This window comes from Lycium barbarum, chromosome 11, assembly GCF_019175385.1.
Source record: "Lycium barbarum isolate Lr01 chromosome 11, ASM1917538v2, whole genome shotgun sequence".
In the NCBI taxonomy this organism is placed as follows: Eukaryota; Viridiplantae; Streptophyta; class Magnoliopsida; order Solanales; family Solanaceae; genus Lycium; species Lycium barbarum.
In genome coordinates, this window is record NC_083347.1 from 22,674,974 (window position 1) to 22,684,667 (window position 9,694).

A 9,694-nucleotide genomic window follows, 5' to 3' on the forward strand; every position below is an offset into this window, starting at 1 on the left:
TTTTAATTCGACCGGTTTTACCGGTTTAATCGGTCCAGTTCCGGTTCTAAAAAAATGAAAACCGGACCAGTATTTATTAAATGGTTAACCGGAATCGGTTCAACCGGTTCCAGTTCCGGTTCCGGTTTTACCGGTCCGGTTACCTGTTTTAACCGGTTAACGGAAATCGGTTGACGGGCTTATGAACGGGGCTAATAATACAGAGGATATCACATGGACATTATATACATTTGCAAATATATAACCAAACACAACACCGACTTCAAAATTCCAAATAAAAAATATTTAATTTTCAAGGCAAAAAGTCTATTAAATATCCTGAAAGTGAGAAAAGTGTTTTAGGTGCTTCCAAATTCTAAATATAACTTCAAATGATATTTAGAATTTTTAGGGTGGAATGTTGATTTTCAAATAAAAAATTTTAAAAAATTTTAGAGAAAAAGTGAATAATTGGATTGAGACCTTCGCAAGCGAATGCCCGCAAAAAGATCCGAGGCCCAAACACGTCCGGCTTCTAAGAATTAGGGTTTCTCACAGGCGCAGACACACACACACACACACCTGTACTTTGTCTATTTAAAGTGATATATTCACCTCTCCACTCTCATTCATTCACCGCCCCCTTCTATTAGTCCTTAGATTTAGTGTTTATTGTTTAGAATTTTTTATTACTCTTTGTTACTTCTTTTTCATGTTTTTGAATTTGTATTAACTATTTAGCACCAATGAGGAAGACATCCCAGGAATAGGAAGTGCCGTATGACACTTTAAACAACACCGGCGAAGCAGTTTCCACTCTCATCTCCCATCCACCGTTGATCAGTTTCCTTCCCGTTTCTGTTCAACGGTCGGGATTTCGTGGTATTCTGCTCCGCCGCTGTGTGTGTGATTTGTAACGGGTCTCTGAGGTTTTTTCAATGTTTTAATTTATTGGGTCCGATGCCACGTCGACGGTAGCAAAAATAAGCAATGACCGAAGGTGCTATGATTGGACCAATAATAAGTTATTAATTTAACATTTCGCATTTTGATAGGAATCTGTGTATGGATCTTTCAATTCCTATACGGAGCCGTTTCGTGCGATTACAATTTTTATTATCTCTTCTAATTATTATTTTTTCTTATAAAAACCAAAAAGCTTTTTTGTGAGTAATGAAGCCAATGATGATTTATTGAATATTTTGGAATTACCGTCTGAACACTTACATTGATGTCAATTCGGCTGTATCTGAGGCTTCCTTATTACTTTCCATATCACCTCTTTTATTATCAGTTTGAATTTTCAATCAAATCATTCTTGGAGTGGCTAATTGTATTAGTATTTCATTTTTTTGAAAAAAAAAGGTTCAATTATAGGTGGCCAGTTCATTGTGCTTTTGTGCAAAAATTCTTTGATGGTGACTTATGTTGATGACATGCTTTTTGTTGGTCATAATGCTTGTAGAATTCAGAAATTGAAGCAATAGTTGAATAAGTCTTTTGCTATGAAAGATTTGGGACCAACAGATTGTTTGTGATAGAAAGGCCAAGAAGTTGTGGTTATTGCAAGAAAAGTACGTTCAGAACGTACTTTGAAGGTTCAACATGGATAGAGCTAAGGTTGTCAGGACACTTTTTGCTATGCACTTCAACCTTATGCTTCAGCAGTGTCCTTATGCACTTCAAATTAAGCACGAAGCAGTGATGATGAGAAGGAAGGTATGAAGGAAGTTCCTTATGCTTCAGCCATTGGCAGTATGATGTATATGATGATTTGTACAAGATCAATTATTATTCATGTTGTTGGTATTGTTAGTTGTTTTCTTTCTAATCCAGAAAGAGAGAATTGGAATGTTGTGAAGTGGATTATGAAATATCTTTGTGGCACTTCTAGTTTGGCAAGAACTCTACATTTCATGGTAGGTTAAAACATATTGATGTGATATACAATTGGATTTGTGATGTGTTGGATTCTAAGTTGCTTGAACTTGAGAAGATTCACGCGGATGATTATGGATCCGACATGATGACTAAATCTTTGGCAAGAGGGAAGTTTGAGGATTGTTGCTCGATTGTCGGGATGGCGGTATCCTTCACATAGTCGGGTAGGGCTCGGTTCGAGTTTGAAAGTTATTGGTTAAACTTATCGGTTATCAGTTTGTAGACATGTTAAATCGTTAAAGAAGCATTAAGATATCGGTTAATGCGTTATTGGTTAATCGGTTTTTGATTGTTGTCGGTTCGGTTATCGGTTTAATCGTTACGATATCACACAAAAAAATTCAAGAATAAAGAACCCATCTTCAAAGCAGAATAAAAAACGAATTAACGAGATGCAAAATGAATAAAGTAGCTACAAAAGAAAGTGCCTGCAACAGTTAGCTATAAATGGAGTTTAAAATTGGAAGCTGGCTGGCATCTCCAAGACGTTAAAAACTTGAAACCTTTTCTTCATATTTACATGAATCCTAGTTCCCAAACCACTGATAGCTTTCCAATTTGATAATGTTGTCTTTCTTATGATTCTTCATCACAGTCCTCAACAACTCTTCTCATTTTTGCTCTCTTTACCCGTTGCATCAGTGGCACAAAATTGTAGAGAGGAGCTGTTGCCTGCAAGTTATTTCCACAAGCATTTGTTACTTGATGCTTGGTAAAGTTTGTTTCACACCTTTGGAAGCAATTAGAAGCTTTGTCATTCGGGCTAAGTTCTTGTAAAACCTTGCAGCTAACTTCATCAGTGAGAAATAAATTGACTTTGGATTTACTAAGTAATTATATATGGAAGGGTAATAATGGAATTAATTCACTGGGCTGGACTCCACAAATTATATATGAAAGGTTATAAGGTATATGAAAGGGTATAATTATAATTAAATAAATGGTTATCGGTTCACCTGTTAACACAAGTGGTGAACCCGAGACCCGAACCGATACCCCAATAACTGTAGAACACCACTCGATACCTGAACCATTAACCCAACTATCAGTTCGGGTTATTGGTTTAACCGTTAACATGCACAGCCATATAGTCGGAAGGCGGAGAATTGTTGGGTTTTTGGACCTTTTCCATTCTTATGTGGATAATAAAACACCCTTTGATCCTAGCCCACATATACATAGACTTGAGTGGTTTGATTTTTAGGGTTGGTCCCAACAAAGGGGAAAAGAAACGAGGCAACCAAGTGAGAGAAATAGAGAGTTTGTCTTTGCTGAAAATTCTGTGCGTCCAGCTTTGTTATTTTGACGATTCTTGTTGATCTAACCATTGGATTTGCTTGAAATTCTAACTTAGTGTTATCAACACATTTTTCTTCAATCTGAACGGTGGAGATCGGTTTCGAAGGTTTGTAGCAGCAGTTTTCGAGCAGTGAACAGTAGACTTGGTGATTTCTCTCTTTTCTTCAGTTGTATTGTTGTTGCTATTGTTGCTCCGCATTCATATTGTAGCCATTTTGGAAAACTTTGTAATCCTCATTTGATATAGTGGAGCTTTGCACCCGTAGATGTTTCCTCTTTACCTTGAAGGGGTTTTACCACGTATTTAGTGTCTCTTGCATTCGATTTATTTTTGCTTGTTTGATATCTTGTTTTTGGTATAATTGCTGCCCGGATTTTCATTTCTGTTAGTGTTTATTGCCTTCTCTTGATTCAAATTGTGTGGGAAGTTTTGACTTGGGTAATTCTTCTGTTGTTACCTTGTCGTGTAATTTGGTATTTGCTTGTTTCTTGAATAGCCGAAGTCATAATTCTCTATTATATGAATGTAAGTCGAACAAACTATTGTTACAGATTTACCGTATTGCAAAATATCGAAATTGAACTTTAAAATACCGAATCATACCGAATTAATTTGGTATGGTATATTACTTTTAAAAATCAAAAATCGAAATTACCATACCGAATAATACCGTACCATATCGTATCATGTCCACCCATAGATATGCTCAACTTTTTAGTTTCTCTCTGTATTGAATATTATTAGGGTCTGGGGGTGAAACTTTTAAGAACAAGAGTTCAAGGAATATTATTTGGGTATGGGGGTGAAACTTTTAAGAACAGGATTTCAAGCTTTTTATCTTCATCTTCTTCAATAATATTGTGAGATTTTATGTTTCTCTTTAATTTTGTGTTATGTCTTTATCTTTCGTGTAGCTAAATACTTTAGCTAGGGCTGTTGGACATATTTTTGGGTCATGTGAAAGGGTATCAATATAAAAACTATTGTTGGGTGATTTTTTTTTTCTCCCAACTCTTCATGCTCCATTTATTATTCGGTAAATCATATTGGACAGTGTCGCTTCACTCATTATCTTGTTCGAGAGAAGGGATTTAGGGTTTGCTATGAATAATAGCAAAGATTTAGAGTTTTAAATCTCATCTTATCAAAAATAAAAATAAAAATTAGGAATCCTGATCATGAATTAAAAAATTAGAGAGACTTTGCCAATTAATTTTTCCTTGTAACTCATCAAAATTTTAGCACGGATTATCCTTCATACGAATTGTTCTTTAATTTTTGTCCCTCATATATGTGGTCTTTAATTTTTGCTCTTGCTGCTTATTTAATGAAAATATCCAGATATGTTTCGCTTATGCTTCGGTCAGCATAGGTTCTGTAATATTTTTATCTTCGGAAACTGAACTTTTTCCCTTGCTCAGCAGTTGACACAAGTTCTATAGGAATTAAGTTACGCGGCATAATTTCTGTTGTGTTTTCAGATTATGTTGAGTTTTAAAAGTTTGCATTTTCTGGCATAACTTATGTGGATGTGATGATATATATGCCGAAGCTAAAAGTTAACTACGCGAGCGAAATCTAAACTTATGCCTTTTTCAGACTATGTTGAATTTTGAAAGTGTTTGTCTTATCCGACATAACTTGTGAGATGTTATGATACATATGTCGAAGCTAAACGCTAAATATGCCGATCGAAATTTAGTTCATGCCGTGCCAAAAGCGTCGAAGGAAAAATTAAAGACCACAAATTTAAGAGGCAAAAAACTAAATATCACACTGAAAATAGGGGCTTTTTTGAGCAATAACCCGCAAGGAGTAGAGTTATTTAGGACAACTTACATAAATAGCTATCTTTTATTGGCTTCTAACTAGATATAACTATAAAATGCAAAATTACCAAGCGTAGCTACTTTTCTTTAAAAACGCGTGTATTTCTATTTTTTTGAAATATAGAGAAATACAGTGAATAGTAAACATGCTCCAGTGAAATCAGGAGCTATTTATGGAATAGATTTTTTGAAATACAGGGAAATACAAAATCGGGTTGAGTAAAAATTGGCTATATTTTTGGAACAAATTCTTCTTTTTCTTTTTAAATGGTAAGTTAAATTAAATCAACCATATTTCACGCATTCCATAATAGCTCACGAATCTCTCTCAACTTTTATCACAATCAAAACTTTTTGAATTCAAAAACCACTAAAGATCTGAAAACTTTCAAATATAGAAAAATATACGCTGCAATGCAATGAAATATGGTTGATTGTTTAAGAAATATAAACTTGTAGTATGCGTATATATAATGGAATACAATGAAATATATCAGGAACTATTTCATAAATTAGAAATACAAAATGCAGAATTACATTGAGATACAGTGAAATACAAAAATCGTGAAAACAAAGTAGAGCAAAATAGGTTCTATACACACAAAAAAAGAAGAAGATAAATACAGTGAAATGATACACTGAAATATACTGAAACACTTTATCAAACACTTGGTGGGCGTGAAGCTCCACAACTCTCATCAATGGTGTTTCTACAACTTCCACACTAACCACAGATTCACCAAAAATCCAAGAAGAAGAAAAAGTTAATAACTTTGAGAACAATTCTCCTTTATCATGCCCAGAATTTTCTCTATCGTACAGGTGCCAACTTGAGCTTCGACTCTTTTAGTGTCTTCTCTGTAGATTGCAACAGGTTGGGCTTTTAAAGCAAAATTGACATGGAACACTTGAGCAATCCGTCTAGTTTAATGGGACTTTGTCATCCGAATTGGCTCCCTCAGCTCCCAATTCCCTTACCCAACTGGTTTTTGAATTTTGTAAACTTTCCTGTTGATCAAGACATCCATTTTCTTCATTTTACCTGTTGTCCTCCTTTATTCGTTACCTACACTGTGTGGGTAACGATTAAGGAAGATGGAATCGTGCTAATAAAGATGATAGATAATGGGCGTATAATACGGTTGAAAATATTGAAGATGGGAGAGAAATTAATTTGAAAAGAGAAGAGATTGGGAGTTATTGGGGAACATGGGCCGTAAGTTTAGGGGAAATACAGAGACGCTTGTAGATCAGTTACAACTGGTAATTTTGAAATTAGTTTAAGCTACTAAAAATAAATAAAATAAAAAGTAGCTATTATTAATAAATAAGTCTTAGAGGTAGTTATGTCCAGTAAATTTTCCTACTTTTTAAAATAAAATTAATGGGCTGCTAATCTAATTAATTCTTTTTTTTTACGCAGATTGTCCTTCATTTGGGGTGGTCTTTAATTTTTGTCCTTCAAATTGGTGGTCTTTAAGTTTTGTCCCTCAAATTGGTGGTCTTTAACTTTTGCCCAGTGTTTTAAAAGGCGTTTTTGAGGCGAGCCTCGGGGCGAGCCCCGGGGCGGGGCGTACCAAAAATGCCTCGGGGCGATGGGTCAGGGCGAAAGTCCCCAAAGGCGTACGCCCAGCAATTTGGGGCGTACGCCCAGGCGTTTGGGGCGAGTTTTTTTTTTGTTGGGGCGTAAGCCTAGGCGTTTGGGGCGAGTTTTTTTTTGTTGGGGCGTAAGCCCAGAAAACTTCTTCAAACTAAAACAAAATTTGTTAAATAAGTCTTTAGTATAATGCCCAAATTTTCAAAAGTCAACATGTAATTACTCAAATATTTTAAAAAGGAACTGAAACATTAAATTTAAAAGTCAAGACCTTTTTTTATTGCTAGAATGCCTAATATATGTTCTTTTCCAATTGTTTATCTTGTCTTCTACTATCTCAAAAAAGTAACGAGAAGTCACTTATACTTGTAAGTACGTATAATAGATTGTTCTAATTAGTTTTTTTGTGGGGGTGGAGTATGCATATGTGTATATATATATATATATGTATATATATATCACTTATTTATTGTTTTCTTCAATTTTTTACGTTATTTAACCAATTTAAAAGTATTTATTATAATTATATCATTTTATAAAATACTAAAAATTAAAGTCCCATGAGGCTTACGCCTCGCTGAGGCAGACATAAAACGCCTCGCCTTACGCCCCCGCCTTTTAAAACACTGCTTTTGCCCTCTGCCTTTACAAATTCTGCATTAAGGCAGAATTTTGCAAATATGGCCATGCAAGGCAGAATTTGCATGAGCAGAGGCCAAAAATTAAAGACCACCAATTTGAGGTAAAAAATTAAAGACCACTCCATGCGAAGGATAATCCTGCAAATTGCCCTAATTAATCATCAAAACAATTTTTGTGCGGATTGCCCTTTATATGAATTTGGTCTTTAATTAATGCCCCTCAAATCGGTGGTCTTTAATTTTTGTCCCAACTGCTCATTTTATGAAAATATGTGGGTCATAGTATTTCTATTAGCTGGTCTACGAAATCAGAGATTTAGGGTTTGAATTCTTATAGAGTAAAAAAAAAAAAATTGCAAGGCAAGATTCATAGAAAATATGTCTATTTGAGTAGAGTTACATAGAAACTCGGCATAATTTTGTAGAAATCAAGTTATCATACAGAACTATGCCCGAAAAACATAATTTTTATGAAATATTGCCTTGTATTTTTTTTTTTTAAACTCGGCTGGAGTTTGAATCGAGAATATCAGAAATATTTTCGACCACTTTTTTATTACTTAAAATGGTAAATGACAAAATTTAAAGACTAAGCAATTTGAGGGGCAACAATTAAGACAGGGACAATCATGCTAATTCTCTTGTTTCAAGGCTCCTTAGACCTTCGCAAGCCAATGCCCACAAAAAGATGGAGGCCCAAAAGCGTGCGGCTTCTCAGAATTAGGGTTTCACACAGGCAGAGACACATACACACCTGTACTTGTCTATTTAAACTGATATTCACCTCTGCACTCTCAATCATCCATTGCTCCTTTTGTTCGTCCTTCGATTTGATGTTGTGGCATAGTATTATTGATTATTTGTTACTGCTTTTTGTGTTTTGGATTTGTATTAACTATTTAGCACCAATGAGGAAGACATCCCAGGAATAGGAAGTGCCGTATGACACTTTAAACAACACCGGCGAAGCAGTTTCCACTCTCATCTCCCATCCACCGTTGATCAGTTTCCTTCCCGTTTCTGTTCAACGGTCGGGATTTTGTGGTATTCTGCTCCGCCGCTGTGTGTGTGATTTGTAACGGGTCTCTGAGGTTTTTTCAATTTTTTAATTTATTCGGTCCGATGCCACGTCGACGGTAGCAAAAATAAGCAATGACCGAAGGTGCTATGATTGGACCACTAATAAGTTATTAATTTAACATTTCGCATTTTGATAGGAATCTGTGTATGGATTTTTCAATTCCTACACGGAGCCGTTTCGTGCGATTACATTTTTATTATCTTCCAAATTTATTTTCTTAAAAAGTACTATTTTAATTTTGTGAGTAATGAAGCCAATGAGGTGTTTTTAAATATTTGGAATTACCGTCTGAACATTTACATTGATGTCAATTCGGCTTCTCTATTACCTTTCATCTCACCTCTTTGATTATCAAATATAGGATTTTCAATTAAATCATATTTGGAGTGGCTAATTATCTTATTTCATTTTTAAAAAGAATTCAGTTATAGGTGGCAAATACACCAAATTTTTCTTGATCCTATGTTTTATGTTCAATGAATATGAACGTGTTCTAAATTTTCATCTAATGCTTAATAATACTACAATACTATACCTGTCTCAGCATCAAATAATAGAATATGGATATTTGAAATTTTATATTTGAAATTTATCAACTTTTAAAATAAGAAACTGGTTTAACTTGTCAAAAAAGGGAAATTAGCGCTGTGATAGGGCTTAGTTAGTTAGTCTTCTTTAGGCGGTATTGGTTTGTGGACATGTAAAAGAACAAATGAACACGATTTGATTTTGAACTCGATTAAAAAAAAAAAAAAACTTGTTATAGGTATATTTTACGTAAACTTCAAGTTTTACAGTATTATAGATACCACAATAATTTACTACAAGTTTAACTTTCATAATTTTAATGTGAAATTCAAATATATATCTAAACGGGCTAGCTATCCAATTTGGCCTTCAGGTTTGTGATCTCAAGTCCAATTCCCAACCTTTTATCCGGAGAACAAGGAGATCCAGTGTTTGCTGCCCTGTTGCCGTAGAAACCAACTGCAATATCTGGACTTAATAAATTTGAACTAAAGCAGTCACCAAAAAAGTAATTTTTCTATAAACCACTTATTAAATATCAAATCAAAAGACATTCTTATTGTGAAGTTTACTTTATCACATATAACTATGAACATAAAAAAGGTTCAAAACTATATGAAACTTCTAAGTACATGGATTTTGAAATAACATCGGACTCGAAAGATTGGGCAAATTGATGAAAGAATGAGCTGGATGTGGAAATAGGAACAGCCCTAAATTTAAGTACACGATGTTAATCGATGAACCTGTTTACTACGGGGACAACACCCATATTAAAAATCAAGCAATATAAAGGAA

The 9,694-nt window shown here is 34.5% G+C and overlaps 5 non-coding genes across 5 annotated transcripts; all 5 read left to right on the forward strand.

Moving 5' to 3' along the window:
* The first annotated feature begins 720 nt into the window (after window positions 1–720).
* On the forward strand, window positions 721–785 carry LOC132620718 (small nucleolar RNA U49). Its single transcript, XR_009575150.1, has one exon. It is a non-coding gene; the product is annotated as a small nucleolar RNA U49 (small nucleolar RNA).
* A 148-nt stretch (window positions 786–933) lies between these two features.
* LOC132620717 (small nucleolar RNA snoR2/U65) lies at window positions 934–1,091 on the forward strand. The gene has a single exon (XR_009575149.1). It is a non-coding gene; the product is annotated as a small nucleolar RNA snoR2/U65 (small nucleolar RNA).
* A 64-nt stretch (window positions 1,092–1,155) lies between these two features.
* Window positions 1,156–1,240, forward strand: LOC132620702 (small nucleolar RNA snoR77Y). Its single transcript, XR_009575135.1, has one exon. It is a non-coding gene; the product is annotated as a small nucleolar RNA snoR77Y (small nucleolar RNA).
* Window positions 1,241–8,190: 6,950 nt separating this feature from the next.
* LOC132620719 (small nucleolar RNA U49) lies at window positions 8,191–8,255 on the forward strand. The gene has a single exon (XR_009575151.1). It is a non-coding gene; the product is annotated as a small nucleolar RNA U49 (small nucleolar RNA).
* Window positions 8,256–8,403: 148 nt separating this feature from the next.
* Window positions 8,404–8,561, forward strand: LOC132620715 (small nucleolar RNA snoR2/U65). The gene has a single exon (XR_009575147.1). It is a non-coding gene; the product is annotated as a small nucleolar RNA snoR2/U65 (small nucleolar RNA).
* Window positions 8,562–9,694: the final 1,133 nt, after the last annotated feature.